At 34.3% G+C, this 14,602-nt stretch overlaps 1 protein-coding gene and 1 long non-coding RNA gene across 3 annotated transcripts in view; one reads left to right on the top strand and one right to left on the bottom strand.

Annotated features, from left to right (window-relative positions):
• MIB1 (mindbomb E3 ubiquitin protein ligase 1) overlaps positions 1-14,602 on the top strand; it is a 122,637-nt gene that overhangs the window by 75,783 nt on the left and 32,252 nt on the right. The window lies entirely within an intron of this gene.
• LOC115527920 lies at positions 3,379-7,749 on the bottom strand. Of its 2 annotated transcripts, XR_003973102.1 has the most exons (3): positions 7,687-7,749; positions 6,315-6,549; positions 3,379-4,413 (listed from the first exon to the last, which is right to left on the bottom strand). It is a non-coding gene; the product is annotated as an uncharacterized LOC115527920 (long non-coding RNA). The 2 variants fall into 2 exon arrangements; XR_003973101.1 differs by lacking the exon at positions 3,379-4,413 and having other exon boundaries at positions 6,168-6,549.

Below are 14,602 nucleotides of genomic sequence, written 5' to 3'. Positions count from 1 at the left end.
ATTTGTGAGTTTGAGCCCTGCATCAGGCTCTATGCTGACAGCTCAGAGCCTGGAGCCTGCTTCAGATTCTGTGTCTCCCTCTTTCTGTCTCAAAACAAACATTAAAAAAGAAATCTTAAAAGTCTTTGGCCTTTACATTTATTTGAGGAAACCAGATTATAGTAAATTATTATTTCCAGAACCTGATGAAATTAGCATTTTTGAATAAAATATTAGATGTGATTAGCATGTGTCAACATTTCCCCCTTTCTTGTGTTTTATAATTTATATATCTTGATGAATCTCTTACTTTGAATTATAACATTTTTTTCTTTGTGATCTTTGTTTTATATTATAGTTATACTTCTTCGTATACTTGGCTTAATTGTTGGATTTCATGTATAGTCAATTTTAATTGCAACGGATGGTACTTTAGTTAGTATAATTCTTAGCTAATTCTGAGGTTTTTCTTTTACTAGTATATATTAGTTCTACAGTAAAATATTTACATCATTGTGAATATAGCCTAATACCAGCACAAATAATTATTTCAATTTATTATGGTTAATAATATGGAAAAGTTTTCAAAATTTATATGTGCGTGTATATACATGTGGGATTTAAGTAGCATTCTATTCCTTAGCTTTGCCTTTAGTAAGCAGTAATAATTTTTCAGCAATTAGTTAATAATATAGTAGAGTTAATTATTGGTAGTGCTTTTTAAAAAGAAAGTGTGATATTCCTTGTTGTCAAAAATATGTCTAGATGTCATATATTTTGGAAAATACAAAGTCTGGATTTCAAAGTTTCAGATCAATGTAGGTTCTAGATTTCAAAGCTAATCTTGATGTTTCCTCATGATGTAACAGTAACTGAAATAAAGACATTAAGAGAGAGTTATAAAGCCATTTCTTTTCTTTCAGAACTGTGGGAGACCATATAAGTTTTTACTCTGAGACACTGAATATTATAGTATCATGGTTTATAAAATTTGGAGCAGTGTAGAATAGCAGTTCCAATGTGTCTTAATATAGTCTTTTTTTAATTTCAGGAATCTTAACTAAAAACAATGCTGCATTTTTATTTTTGATTATTATAGAGATAGTTTCCATAGAGTTTAGCCATATTATCTTTTCTTATATACAGGCGAAATTTCAGATTTAAATGAAGAGCAGAAATCATTTCTGTTGTTGAAAATGAAAACTAAATTTCTTTGAATTAGTATTAATCAGCACGTTACTTAGGTACTTTCTGTGAAGGTGTTGCATTTTTAGCTTCCTTTAAGTTTTTAGAGCTCCTTCTCAGGCATGAGAATAAATTAGCAATATTCTCTGCAGAGCTGGCCAAAAACCAGCCAAGTGTTTTGGAGATACTGATACCAGATTGATATTTTGGAGGCACTGTTAATAGTATTATGAAGTTACCTTACATAGTGTTATTTACACATTTTTCTTTAATATAAATTGAGTGTGAGAATAACAGTAAAATATAAATGGACCACATGATGTAATAATCTTGTGTTTTCAGGTTAGTGCTAAGATAATTTCACAGGCATTTCTTACTGCTTATTCTAACAAAGGCACATACTAAAGCTTACTGAATATGTGAACAACTCGTAATTTTCCCTCTAGAATATTATGATGCCTTCATTTAACTTTTTAAATTCTGAAATCAGGTGTGATAAATGAATGATATTGTGTTGAATATATAAAGATTTGATAATCCAATCCATATCTTTGTGTTGAATATTTTTCTTTTTTAATAAAATTTGAATATTCTGGGTGCTATATAAAATGTAGCTGAGAGTATTATTAAATGAGACTATACTTATAGTGTGTCCATTTTCTCTTATATGTGCTCTGCATCCAGTCTCAAACACTGTGTGCCTTGTAATACATAAATATATTTAATGGACTAGTTGAAATGTGATTGATATGAGCAGGAAGGCCTAATAACTTGAATGAAGTGATAAAATTTATATTTATATATATATTTACAGACACACACACACACACACTTTGCCTCCATTCTTTTAAGGGATGGTCTTCACTTTGAAATAGAGGAGTAGTCTCTTGAGGATTGTGTGAACATGTAGAGTTTTAAACTACTACTTGGACATCAGTAACCCTTGATTAACTCCTGAAATGTTTGTTTCCATGTATTAAGGAACATGACATTATCTATGGTTGTATTGTGGTCAGTAAGAAAAACAAAGAGATGTTGGATAACTTGTCATTTTTCTCTTCATTTTCTCTCCACTGAGAGAGGGAGGCTTGTATGTGTATTTTTTTGTGAAGGACAAAGAAGAAGAGTGAGGAGAGTCATAAGATGTTATTATTAGAAGAGATCCTCATTTTACAACTAAGGAAACCAGTATGTAGAGTTGGAATATCTACACAGTAAAAAGACATGATATTTGGCATTTTCTTTCTTTTCTGAGGGTTAAAAACTTCTGTTTTGGGGTTGGAAGGGCTAGATACTGTTTCAGTCTCTGCACAAGATATTCTGCAGTATCATCTCCTTTTTCACCTAACTGAACAATATTCAGGTAAATAGCAGTAAAATTAAATGCTAATCCTATGGAAGATAGTGACCCAACATTTCTAGAGTATTATTATATTTAATGTTATATTTTTCTTTAATTTAGAATATGTGCGTGTCCATGAGAACCACACTGTAGTGTCCCATTATAGTTTCAGTTAGGTTTTGAGTGACCTTCCCAATTCTTTTCTTCCTTTGAAGGAAGTTTCATTTCTTTTATCATGAAGCATAGGCTACATTTCATTACCGTTTCTTTTCTGAAGGATAAGAAATTTGACACCAAGAGAGGATAAATAAGTAAAATTATTTTATTTGCAATCCTTAAGTTGTCCACACATTTTTCATAAAACATTTTATAAACATTGTTAACCACTATGGTTCTTCCAAGGGGAATTAACAGTAACAAATTATTTGATTGAAACCACAATCCAAATAATGTAAATAAGCTGAAATTCATTTACATGTGATTGATATTTATCAATGAAACGTTGGCTGTCCTGTAGTAATCAATGCATAGCTACAGCTGGTTGAAGGGGACCAAATCCATTGAAGAGGCGATTTGGTTCCATTTTACCAGCTCTAGCAAAGCATTGCAGTGTTGCTAGTTTGGGATACAAAACAGCAGAGCTGTTTTTTATTTGTATAATTATGGTTATGGACGTTCTACAAATGTTAGAGATTCTCCTATCAGTAGTAGTTCAGTCATTACATGTAAACTTTTGTATTTTGAAGGCACTTTTCCTACTTCCTACTCGAATGGAACAGAAGTCTTTGCCCTTTCATGTTTTGTTGATGTATTAAGGGATTATCAGTGTACACCTTTGTGTAATTCTTAAGTGTGGACAATAACCTGTTTTTAAAACCAACAGCATTTAAAGGAACAAATAGACCTTGATGTATTTCAGAGTACTATTTTCTGTTTGTAGGCACTGAACCAAGTGAATAAGCTAATAGGGAAGAGCACTAAAGTCATACCTTTCTACTGTGGCTCCTTCAGTATTATACTTGGGACTAATAGCAAGTTGCTGACAGGGAAGGGATGGAGGAATATGAGTGGCCTTAAGAAAGTACCTCTGCCCTTTGGTTTATAAATAGATCACATGTGTATTCACTGTATTGCTTGGACTTGTGTTGAAAGGCACTACCATGCATGCCAGCTTTTTTCTTTGTTTTTGCTTATGTAGTGTTACTAATCCTAGGTTAGTAATGTAACCCTTTTCAAGTCTGTTTCCCCTGCGGAATTCTCTATCATTTTGCGTACAGATTGCCTAGTTACTTCCATTATCAGCTTAATAATACATTGACTTTTGGTGTACAGCTATAATCAGTGAACTTGAATATTAAAATCAGGTAAGTAATCCTTTAAAAGTCAGTAGAGCAGATTTTTGCTATAATGTGATTTCAGTGTTGCATTTCAGAATCAGGGAGGGGATATCCTCTGAAATATACTTGCAAAAATAAAAGTTTGAGAAATTATAGTTGGCCTATAAAGTAATGAATTAAGTACTTTCAGTGAAATGCAGAGTAAAGAAACAGTTAATGTTTTGAACTAAACTGGGAGAAGGTCAACACTAATTCAGGCAATATTTAAACAATTCTCATATTACGTATATTGTGCATCTGTTGGTTGTTAAGTATCATGCTGCTGGTGAAATTAATGTAACTACGACTCTTTCCATTTATTCTAATAGAAATGAAACAGGTGTTAAATTGCGTAGACTTAAGTGCTGAAGATAGCAATAAAACTGACTTCTATTTTTACTGGTTATATGGGAGCTGGTTAGCAGATCCAGTTGCTCAAGTGTGCTTTTGGATGGCAGTGCAGTTTCATACACTGGCCATATCGGGGCAAGGAGAGGCCATGGCATTTGATAATGTCAGCATCTGTTATCCCTGTCAGAGAGACAGTTGAAATGTTTGAGTTACACCAGTGTCAGCAGATGCCCAGAGTTTACTATGTACTCAGTTAAAAATGAACAGCTGATCTAAGTGATGGATGTGACATTTTAGAGTGATTGAAAATACTCTTAGATATGTTAAGTTAAACTTGTAAGCACTAGAATCAGTATATAATCATACTTTTTAAAGTGAATAACAGGTGCTGTCATTTTTTTCCTAAGGATTATGTACTCTTAATATTATAGCAATGAGAGTCTTAGTCACTGGGCTGTTTCAAAATAATTATTAAAAACTTGTATACCTATAGAATAATGAATATTATCGTTCATTATAAAGCATGAGTATAGTAATACCCTTTGAATAGTTTTATAGAGGAACCTGTATTTTTGACATACATATTTTCAGTAGTTAACTGTAGTTAACTGTAGTTAAAACCTCATAGCCATTTCTGTTCAACTTGTGACATGTATAAATTTTAAACATCATTTTGCTTTTCATATATGTCTGAAATTATAACTTTTAGTAAGAAATGATTAGAATACATGAATATAAATATTAGGTTTTTTTAAGTCTATCATAGTAGCTTGAAACAGGCACTGCTTATAAAGTATTGCCAGCAGCTTTATGATTTTTATTAATAGTTGTATAAAATAAATTTTGTGTAAAATACGAAAAAAGTGTTTTGATATCTCCAACATAGTATAAATAGTGGGCCTATCATGTTGGTAAAAATTGAATTGCAGTTGCATAGTACCAGTAAAAGATGATTATTCTGTGTAAATTGATTTCTTAACTATAGTGTTTTCATTTGCTTTGGAGAAAGCAAGTTCAAGGATAGTATAGATAATAAATTAATTTCTTTTAAATATTTGGCAATCTATTACCAATTTGCCCTGTTAACTTACAACTGTGGCCCAGAATATGTCATTTTTCCTGCATAAATTTTATATTTTAATTTATTCTAAGTAATAATTTAGCATTTAAAGTGAAGACTGGGTTAAGGACCTGATTAACTTGGTGATTAACACCACCACTTTTTTTTTTTTTTTTAAGTAGAATGTGTTACTTAAAAGATAGTCTTTTAGAATTATGACTGTGTAGTTTTCAAAAAAGAAAGCCTAAAATAACGAAACTTGCTTCAGAAATCCCTCTAATATTAGCAGACTATAAATTAATCAACATATGAAGAGCAGTTGTTGAAATGTAATGGAGCTAAGCTTTTGTCATATCTTATTTTTCTTAACAAATCAGTTGATCCTACTAATGTGATATGATATACTTCAGTTAAGGTCGAATTGTGGAGACAGAAACTGGGTCATGTGTATGTATCCCTCATTCATTTTGCTAGTAATACTGGTTTCTTTTCTGTATTCAAATTTTAATCATGTGCATACTTAATTTAAAAATGTAAAAGGTAGTATATTTTAAACTTAAAAGATTTAAAAGGAGTTTTATGATAATTTAAAATCTCCTTCAAACTCTTTTTTCTTCACAAAATAGAAATCTTAGCAGCATTTTGTTTCCATCTAAAAGTAGTAGGTACATTTTTATGGTGTTAGTATGGTCAAAGGTCATCTCTTTGATACTAGGTTAATTTACCGTATGAAGGTCATTCACATAGAAAGAAGCAAAGGCTTCTTTTAGCTGCAGTTTAGTTCCCTCTTGGCAGTTTATTGCCTACCAAAAATACATACTTCTTTACATTCCATAGCATTGTATGTTCATATGGGTACATAAAGAAGTATGTACTCTGAGTAGGTTTCACTAAGTTGTTAGCTGTAAAAACATGAAATGTTTTATTTTCCCATTTGTTAGTAAAACATTGAGCTTACTGATACAGAGCAATAATAGATCATTTGCAGAGACTATCAAAGATTAAACTATAACAGATTTACCTGAATCATAGCATTAGTGCCTTTTATGGTTCCTTGTTCTTGGTAGACATAGACATGTCTAAACACTAACCAGTTATCTGTTGAACTTTGTCCTGGTCTGGTTGTTTTTGCCAGAGATTCATAGAATCAGTGGAGTTTTTACAGAGTATACTTCAGAAATTGGGAAGATCAGCCTAATGTTTCTTCATAGTCTTCAGAGAGAATTTCTTCTTATTTTGTAGTTTGCTTCTAGATCCTACAAGTAGATAGTAATGAATTCAGTGCAAATTCTTTTACAAACTGGATATTACAAACTAGATACTATTGAAACTTAACCAGTTAACCAATTAGTACTTCTTCTGATTGACTCTAAAGTTGAAAGAATAGGGAGAAAACTAGAACTTCTTAGAGTGTGAATGAACTGAATTTTTAAAGGTGATGAATTTTTTGTTAGTTTTTTTTAAAGGTCACAGATAAGAATTCTTGATTATTTGAAAACTTCTTTGTCATTCCTTTATTAGTTACTTCCCTGAATTTTGCATTTTGGTGCTTTGAGTTGAATACCCATTCGAATAGATGTATAAATATCTAATTTTAATGAGTGTGGTTCTTTTGATTCTTCAATTTTTTTTAATATAAAGGAAAACTACCAGAACAGTCAACTTTTCTAAAGTCTCACTTTTAAAAGAACGGAAAGGTTCTTAGTGCTTAGCCTGTGAGCACTTGGGTTTGAGCTTCATCATTTAGCTTAAAAAGACATTATGGTTGGTAAGTTGCTTTTAATTATTGTGGTATTAAAAGGTTAATTTAAAAGAACACCATAAGAAATGTTCATATTTGGGGAATGCAGGGAAAACAGAATTTCTGCAGCCTGTGATAAAGAGCGAGTGCAGCTCCTGGAGAGCACGTCAGAGCACAGCAGTAAATGGCCCTGCTCCATAGCAGTTTCAGCAACGCAGCAGTAGAATTTACCATGCACGGTCTGATTTATTTTTGTGACCAACCCAAAGTGAGCATTAAAAACTATTTTGTGATCTACCAAGTCTCTTGGTTCACTAAACCTTGAAATAGTAGTTTTTAAAGGGTAGCCTACTTTGCAAGCAGGATTTTCTAAGGATGCAAAATCATCGTTTAATCTGAAACAAGAAAGACTCAATCTTTAGTAATGTAGGTGATAGTAATGGATTTGTACATTTTTGAGATCAAGAATTATCTGCCAAGATATTTGAACAACATTTCTTTTTATACTACATAAACTATCTACTTGAACTGTGAAGTTAGGCAATGCCCAGATAGAATTTAACAATAGAAACATGTATTGAGCCAGTAATAGGTAAGCATGCAGAAAGTCATAAGCATCCTTAAAAGTGCAGACCTCATCATGCTCTGTTACCTGGTAAGCTTAGTGCCATGCAGCATTTGCAGGAGGAAGAGAGATGGTGACCTAAAGAGTCACATCAGCAGCAGCCATTTCATCTTGATTGTTCCTTCACTCTGTTCGCTGATTCAGCACTTCTTTTCATGAGCCGAGAGAAGTAAGGGGGCTGTATCAGTGAATGAAGAACCTCACCTTTTAAGATACATTTGAAAAACAAATGAACGAACAAACAAAAAAATAAGCTGTCTTTTTCCTCTCCCTTGCCTTTACCTTAAAAAAAAATAAAAAAACTGCAATAAAATTGAATCACAGTTGGCCATTTGATTTGCAATGTCATATTACCAGTATTGCACAGATAGGAGTACCTTGTATCTGCTGTACAGAAAGTTAAGCAACCAAGGAAGGTTGCTGTAACGGCCAAGAAAATGAACCTCGCTTATTTTTCAGATGAAATGCTTCAGAAGAGGGGAGAAAGTTGCAGAAGAAGTTAATTTTATAATCTAAAAAAGACAAAAAGCCAAAACCAAAACACACCTCACTCCCCCCAAGTAACTAAACATTCACCCTATTTTCCTTTGCCCACCAGAATACATTGGGTTCTTCTGACTTCGCAGGAAATATTCTGTATCTTTCTTGCTGTGAAGTTTTTTGTTTGTTTGTTTGTTTTTTGTTTTTTTGTTTTTTTTTTTTTTTGGTTTTTAGTTTCCAAGATTAATTGGTAGATCTGTATTGAAGCCACCTTGTCATATCCAGAGGTCAAGTCTGCAAGCAAGGTCAGGACTTCCACATGGTCACTACAGAGGTTAACTTATATTCTTCCCTCAGTGGCCACGGGCTAAACTGTTACAGCTTTATAGGCAGCTAAGCATTTGAAACATGCACTCCCAGGCAAACAGGCTCTCTTGTGCCTCTCTCTTCCCTGACCATATTTAGTCAACCATAGCAAAAAATAGTCTCTCAGCTGTCGATTGTCGATCCAAAAGCTGAGGAAGTCTCTATCTTGCTTTCTGCCTATTGATTGTTCATCCTGCGGTCCAAACACTGCTTTGCCATTTGTTCTGCCCTTTTTTTTTTTTTTTTTTTTTTTTTTTTTAAGCACTGCCAAATAAAGCGGTCTCTCATGTTTCTACTTACATTTCCCAGATTTTCACTGAGCTTGCGCTGAGTCTAGGAAAGCCTGATGCGGCTGTCACTATACTTAGAAGCACTGAAGAGAAAAAAGGAAAGAGGAAAAATATTACTCTGGCTAGTCGCAAGACAGTCTTTAGACAGATCTGGAACAAGTAAAATCCCTCTGCTGCCAAAATATATTTCATAACCTAATTTTTTGTTGGTAAAAAATATTGTGGAAGATGATATTTTACATAACTAAAGGCCTAAAGAGATTTTGCAGGGTTATCTTTAGAGCTAGTTGTTGCTACACATGCTTTTTACATTTAATGAATAATATTTGAATGGAAAATATGTAGAAATGGTAAGTAGAACTTACATATTAAAGGTGGAGAGAGGTTATTAAGGAAGAAAAGAGTAGTGTGTAAAAGAAATCTTGGAAAAATGCTCCTTAAAACTTTTAATTCAGTGTCAATTTTAGTTAATTTTTTGTAGTGCTTAGATGAGAAATGGTCTGGAATGTTTTTGAGTTCTTGTGTACTTTTATATTGAAATTATATTTACCTATAGAACTATTAAAATGCATTTTATTAATTCTATCTCATTTTCAAACGTGAAGTGGTTTTTCCCCCCTCCTGTCGACGTTGCCATTCCTCTAAAATTTCCTGAAATAACATTTAGGCATGATCATTTCTACATATCAGAGATTATAAAATAGTCATTAACCTAATCTGTAATATTGCCGCACAGTGTATGCTTCAAAGGAAAAGTACTTTTGCTCTAAATTTTAATGGCATATTCACAATAAATTATAATGTTGAAATTTATTTTTTTAACCAAGGAGGGAAAAAATATTATACATCAAATCTAATGAACTTGTAGAGATATAATTTAAGATTTTACAAACCTAAAAATGCCCAAGAGAAGCCTTGTTCTTCCCTAAGCAAAACCTATATTTTATTCCTAATTCAAATAATATTCTGTTAAGTATTTATTCAGTTAAGAATCAAGAAAAACTATTACCAGTTTTTTAAGCTTGTCCTCCTACAAGGAAATTTTGTTCTTGACATTCTTTTTGTCTTTAGCATTTAATACCTTAGCAGGTGAATTATTTTGGATGGCTATTTTAAAATAGTGACATTTTTTTCCCACTTCCCCTCCCCCATGGTATTCTGTTAAAAGTTACAGAGGGAAGGAGGCAAACCATAAGAGACTCTTAAAAACTGAGAATAAACGGAGGGCTGATGGGGGGTGGGAGGGAGGGGAAAGTGGGTGATGGGCATGGAGGAGGGCACCTGTTGGGATGATTACTGGGTGTTGTATGGAAACCAATTTGACAATAAATTTCATATTAAAAAATAAAAATAAAATAGTGACATTAAGAATGCTTCTGTAGACATTTGGTAATTTTAAAGAGTCAGTTTTTGTAGATACTGGAATACTTTTACACATCTTGAGAGAAGATGATATACGTGTCTCAGTTTAAGATAGGTTAATTTTCAGGTTTCTAAATTGCCTCATTTTTTTCTAACCATTTTGTAGCAGTGAAAGCTTTTTTTTTTTTAAGCAAACACCTGTAGTGCTGGGAACTCTTCTAACCCCTTTCAAATTTTCATAACAACTTCTTTGAGACAGGATTTGTGATTTTTCTCACACTTTATACATGAGGAAACTGAGGCATAGAAGTTAAGTAACCTACTTAAGTCATCATCCATTCAGCTTGCTAGTGCCAGAATTTGAACCCAGATAGTTTGGCTTCAAACTTTGAGCTCTTTACCACCATGCCATGCTGTTGCTCTAATTTGTAATCATGAAATAATTCCTAATGAATTACCACTTTTGGGGACTTGAGAGTATACCCAGAATTTAATAGGCTACTAATATCCTTGTCTCTGTTATATTCAGAAAATGATTATTCATTTGATTGTTTCTTCCGTTCCATTCAACAAAACTTTGAGCTCCTTACATTAGGCATACAAAGGAGATAAAAAGCTAAGTAAAACGGGTTTCCCTGGCTTAAAACATAGAAGGAGAAATAACTGGTCATTTAAGAGATAATTTTGGTTGTGTTTAATGATTGAGTACTTAGCTATACAACTCTTAGGCAGCCTGCATTGTTACATATCTCTTTCTCATTTTGAGCTAAATTTTACTACAGTACCAAATTCCTGCTTAATGAAATTAAGTTAAATTAATGAAGCTTTTAATTGTGGCATACATAAAATAAGAGTTTGTGGGGAAAAAATAAAAGCCCACCCCCCCAAAATAATTGAAAACATCTAAGTAATGTCTATTCACTGTAGTTCTTTCCTCTACTTACAGCTAGATAAAAGAAAATAAAAACCAGCGATATTAATTTTTTAAAGTGATTCCCATGGGTAGCATTTTGGTATATATCCTCCTAGGTTTCTTGTCTGCATCCATTCAGATAGGGATGGGTAATGAACAAAAATATGTTTAGAATGTCACATACTAATCTGCTTTTAGTTTGCCCTGAAGAACTTCTGCTGGGGATCAATCAACTTTTTTAGTAGGTTCCTTTTATGAATTCTGGACCAACTGTTTTTATTATTTGAGGAGTTGTTCATTAACTTAGCATTTATTGAACACCTAGTATGTGCTATAGTGCTATTCTAATGTCTTTTTACATTAAATAATATTAACATGTAAAGCCTCCATAGGTTAGCTACTTTTGTTTGTTTGGAAAAATGTTCGCCTATCTCTGAAGAAAGATTGTAAGGCATGGCAGGCCCTAAAAATGGACCCAGTGCCATTTGACTGCTACATACCAATGTGGACAGCTGCTTGTCCCCTCTACTTCTTAGAACTCATTTGTTCATCATTCAGCAAACGTTTGAGTATTACCATGTGCCAGGGATTATGCTAGGCACCACTATTAGTTGTTCCGGAACTTAATGCTTCTTTGGCACTATTCACAAATGCCTGCTTAACTGGTCGTAAGATCTTATCTTTAAACCATCCATGTCCTTAACCTCTTGGAAAACAACCAGATTGAGAAGTAAAGAAGAGTGTTTGGGCATCAGGAAAAATACCTCCAAATCTCATATACTGTGCTCCACAGGTGAGAGTCTGTTGACTCAATAAAATTAGTTTTTTAAGTTTGTTTATTTATCTGCGGGCGGTGGCAGAGAGAGAAGGAGAGAGAGAATCAGCACGGAGCCTGACATGGGGCTCGAACTCCCCAACCATGAGATCATGACCTGAGCCGAAACCAAGAGCCTGGATGCTTAACTGACTGAACCACCCAGGTGCCCCAATAAAATTACTGATGGATTGAACTGGTAACACCCTTATCTCTGCAGCTCTGTGGACCTCAGTGATTGTAGTGTAAGTCTCCTCTTCATTAACTACAGTGCTGCAGGGGACACCTGCAGTGGCCTTCCTGGCTGTATTGTAGGCTCCTCAGATTGTCCACCCCACTTAAGTGGGACTAATTAACAGAGAATGGGTTTGTTCTGAAGTGAAAACTGTTCTCTGAAAGTCTAAATTTTGCATTTTAATACTAGGATTTGATTTACTTTGTAGAATGTGATCTAGAAGGGACTGGAATCTTTTTTGGCACTTTTAACTTCTTTTGTTCTCACAGTTCAGTTATACATTTTGTACTGAGAGGAAAAAGCAAAAAGACACAAGGGAGTGAGGGAGGAGAGAGAGGCAGTGGGCTTTCAAGAATACGTATCTCTTTCTGTTTGAGTACCACGCTACTCTTCTGAGCCATTGGCTCTTATTTCTTAGAGACTTCAGCTTTCTCCGGTTCTTTCATTGAGTAAGTGCAAGCCTGGGAGAACAAGTTAGTGATGGTTCCATCTCAGTGGATAGCTTATGCCCAGAGAAGGAACTGCTCCTCTTTCCCTTTCTCTCCTTTGAGTTATTGGCAGTATAATATGGGAAGGTACTTCTGAAACAGGAATACAAGTCAGTGGGAAACATGGTGTCATAAGAACCATCTTCTCAAGGAGATCTAGTGAATAATGTGACTTGAAAAAAAAATAAACCTCATTAGGGGCACCTGGGTAGCTCAGTTAGTTAAGCGTCTGACTTTGGCTCAGGTCATGATCTCACAGTTTGTGAGTTTGAGCCCACTTCGGGCTCTGTGCTGACAGTTCAAAGCCTGGAGCCTGCTTGGAATTCTGTGTCTCCCTCTCTCTCTGCCCTCCCTTGCTTGCACTCTGTCTCTCTCTTAAAAATAAACATTAAAAACAAACAAACCAAAAAAACCTTGATGAGATTAGCATAAACCACACCTTGGAATGCAAAACTTACTGTCGTATTTATATATATTGACTATAAGAACTAAGGTAGAAAATACAAAATATTTTAATATAGTAAGCCTAAATATTATTTTAGTGTTTTGACTTTTTAAAATCAAACTAATGTATATGTGTAGTTAAGTCAAATACTACTGCAAAGCTTATAATGATAGGGAACTGTGTTCTGCTTTATCCTTCTTCATCCCTTTGTCTACGCCCCACCCAATAACTTCCAGCTTATCCTGCAGTTTTCTTTTTTTTTCTTTTTTTCTTCTTTTTAATGTTTAATTTTGAGAGAGACAGAGCGTGAATGGGGGAGGGGCAGAGAGAGGGAGACACAGAATCGGAAGCAGGCTCCAGGCTCTGAGCTGCCAGTGCAGAGTCCGACGCCGGACTCGAACCCACAAACCATGAGATCATGACCTGAGCCGAAGTCGGACGCTCAACCAGCTGAGCCACCCAGGTGCCCCTATCCTGCAGTTTTCTTAAATTATCAATTGTAGACATTGTCTGCTGATTTCATGTCATGGAAAAAGAAGATTTAAAACTCTTGACATTGTCTATTATCCCCATGTCTCTCAACATAGTCCTATCACAACTTTTGTTTAAATCAGTAAGTGTTTACATTATCTTATGATTACGTATTGTTTTTAATAAAATTTTTCCCCCCCAAGTTATACTTGTATCTTCTTAACTCTCTAAAAAGAATCCTAAAACCTTTTAAATTCCGTTTCTCACATGGTCACATGTGTAGCATACTAGATGTTTGGCATTAGCATCATGATTATGCCAGATCTAAACATTCAGTAGTGTAATGTGGTACCAGTACTTTTCCCAGTTAAGAATCTGAGTCAAAGTTACATAATATCTGTTTTTTTTTTAAGAGTTTGTTTTTAAGTAATTTCTATACCCAATGTGGGGCTCGAACTCACAACCCTGAGATCAAGAGTCACATACTCTACCAATTGAGCCAGCCAGGTGCCCCAGTATGTAGTATCTTATTTTATTTTATTTTTTTCTGGTTGGTTTGTTTATTTATTTATTTATTTATTTATTTATTTATTTATTTATTTATTTCAGTATATGAAATTTATTGTCAAATTGGTTTCCATACAACACCCAGTGCTCATCCCAAAAGGTGCCCTCCTCAATACCCATCACCCACCTTCCCCTCCCTCCCACCCCCCCTCTCCCTCCCACCCCCCATCAACCCTCAGTTTGTTCTCAGTTCTTAAGAGTCCCTTATGCTTTGGCTCTCTCCCACTCTAACCTCTTTTTTTTTTTCTTCCCCTCCCCCATGGGTTTCTGCCAAGTTTCTCAGGATCCACATAAGAGTGAAAACATATGGTATCTGTCTTTCTCTGTATGGCTTATTTCACTTAGCATAACACTCTCCAGTTCCATCCATGTTGCTGCAAAGGGCCATATTTCATTCTTTCTCATTGCCACGTAATACTCCATTGTGTATATAAACCACAATTTCTTTATCCATTCATCACTTGATGGACATTTAGGCTCTTTCCATAATTTGGCTATTGTTGAGAGTTGTA

The sequence above is a fragment of the Lynx canadensis genome, chromosome D3 (genome assembly GCF_007474595.2).
Source record: "Lynx canadensis isolate LIC74 chromosome D3, mLynCan4.pri.v2, whole genome shotgun sequence".
NCBI classification, from domain to species: domain Eukaryota; kingdom Metazoa; phylum Chordata; class Mammalia; order Carnivora; family Felidae; genus Lynx; species Lynx canadensis.
Note: the sequence above shows the minus strand (reverse complement) of the source record. Positions and strands in the feature narration are given on the sequence as shown.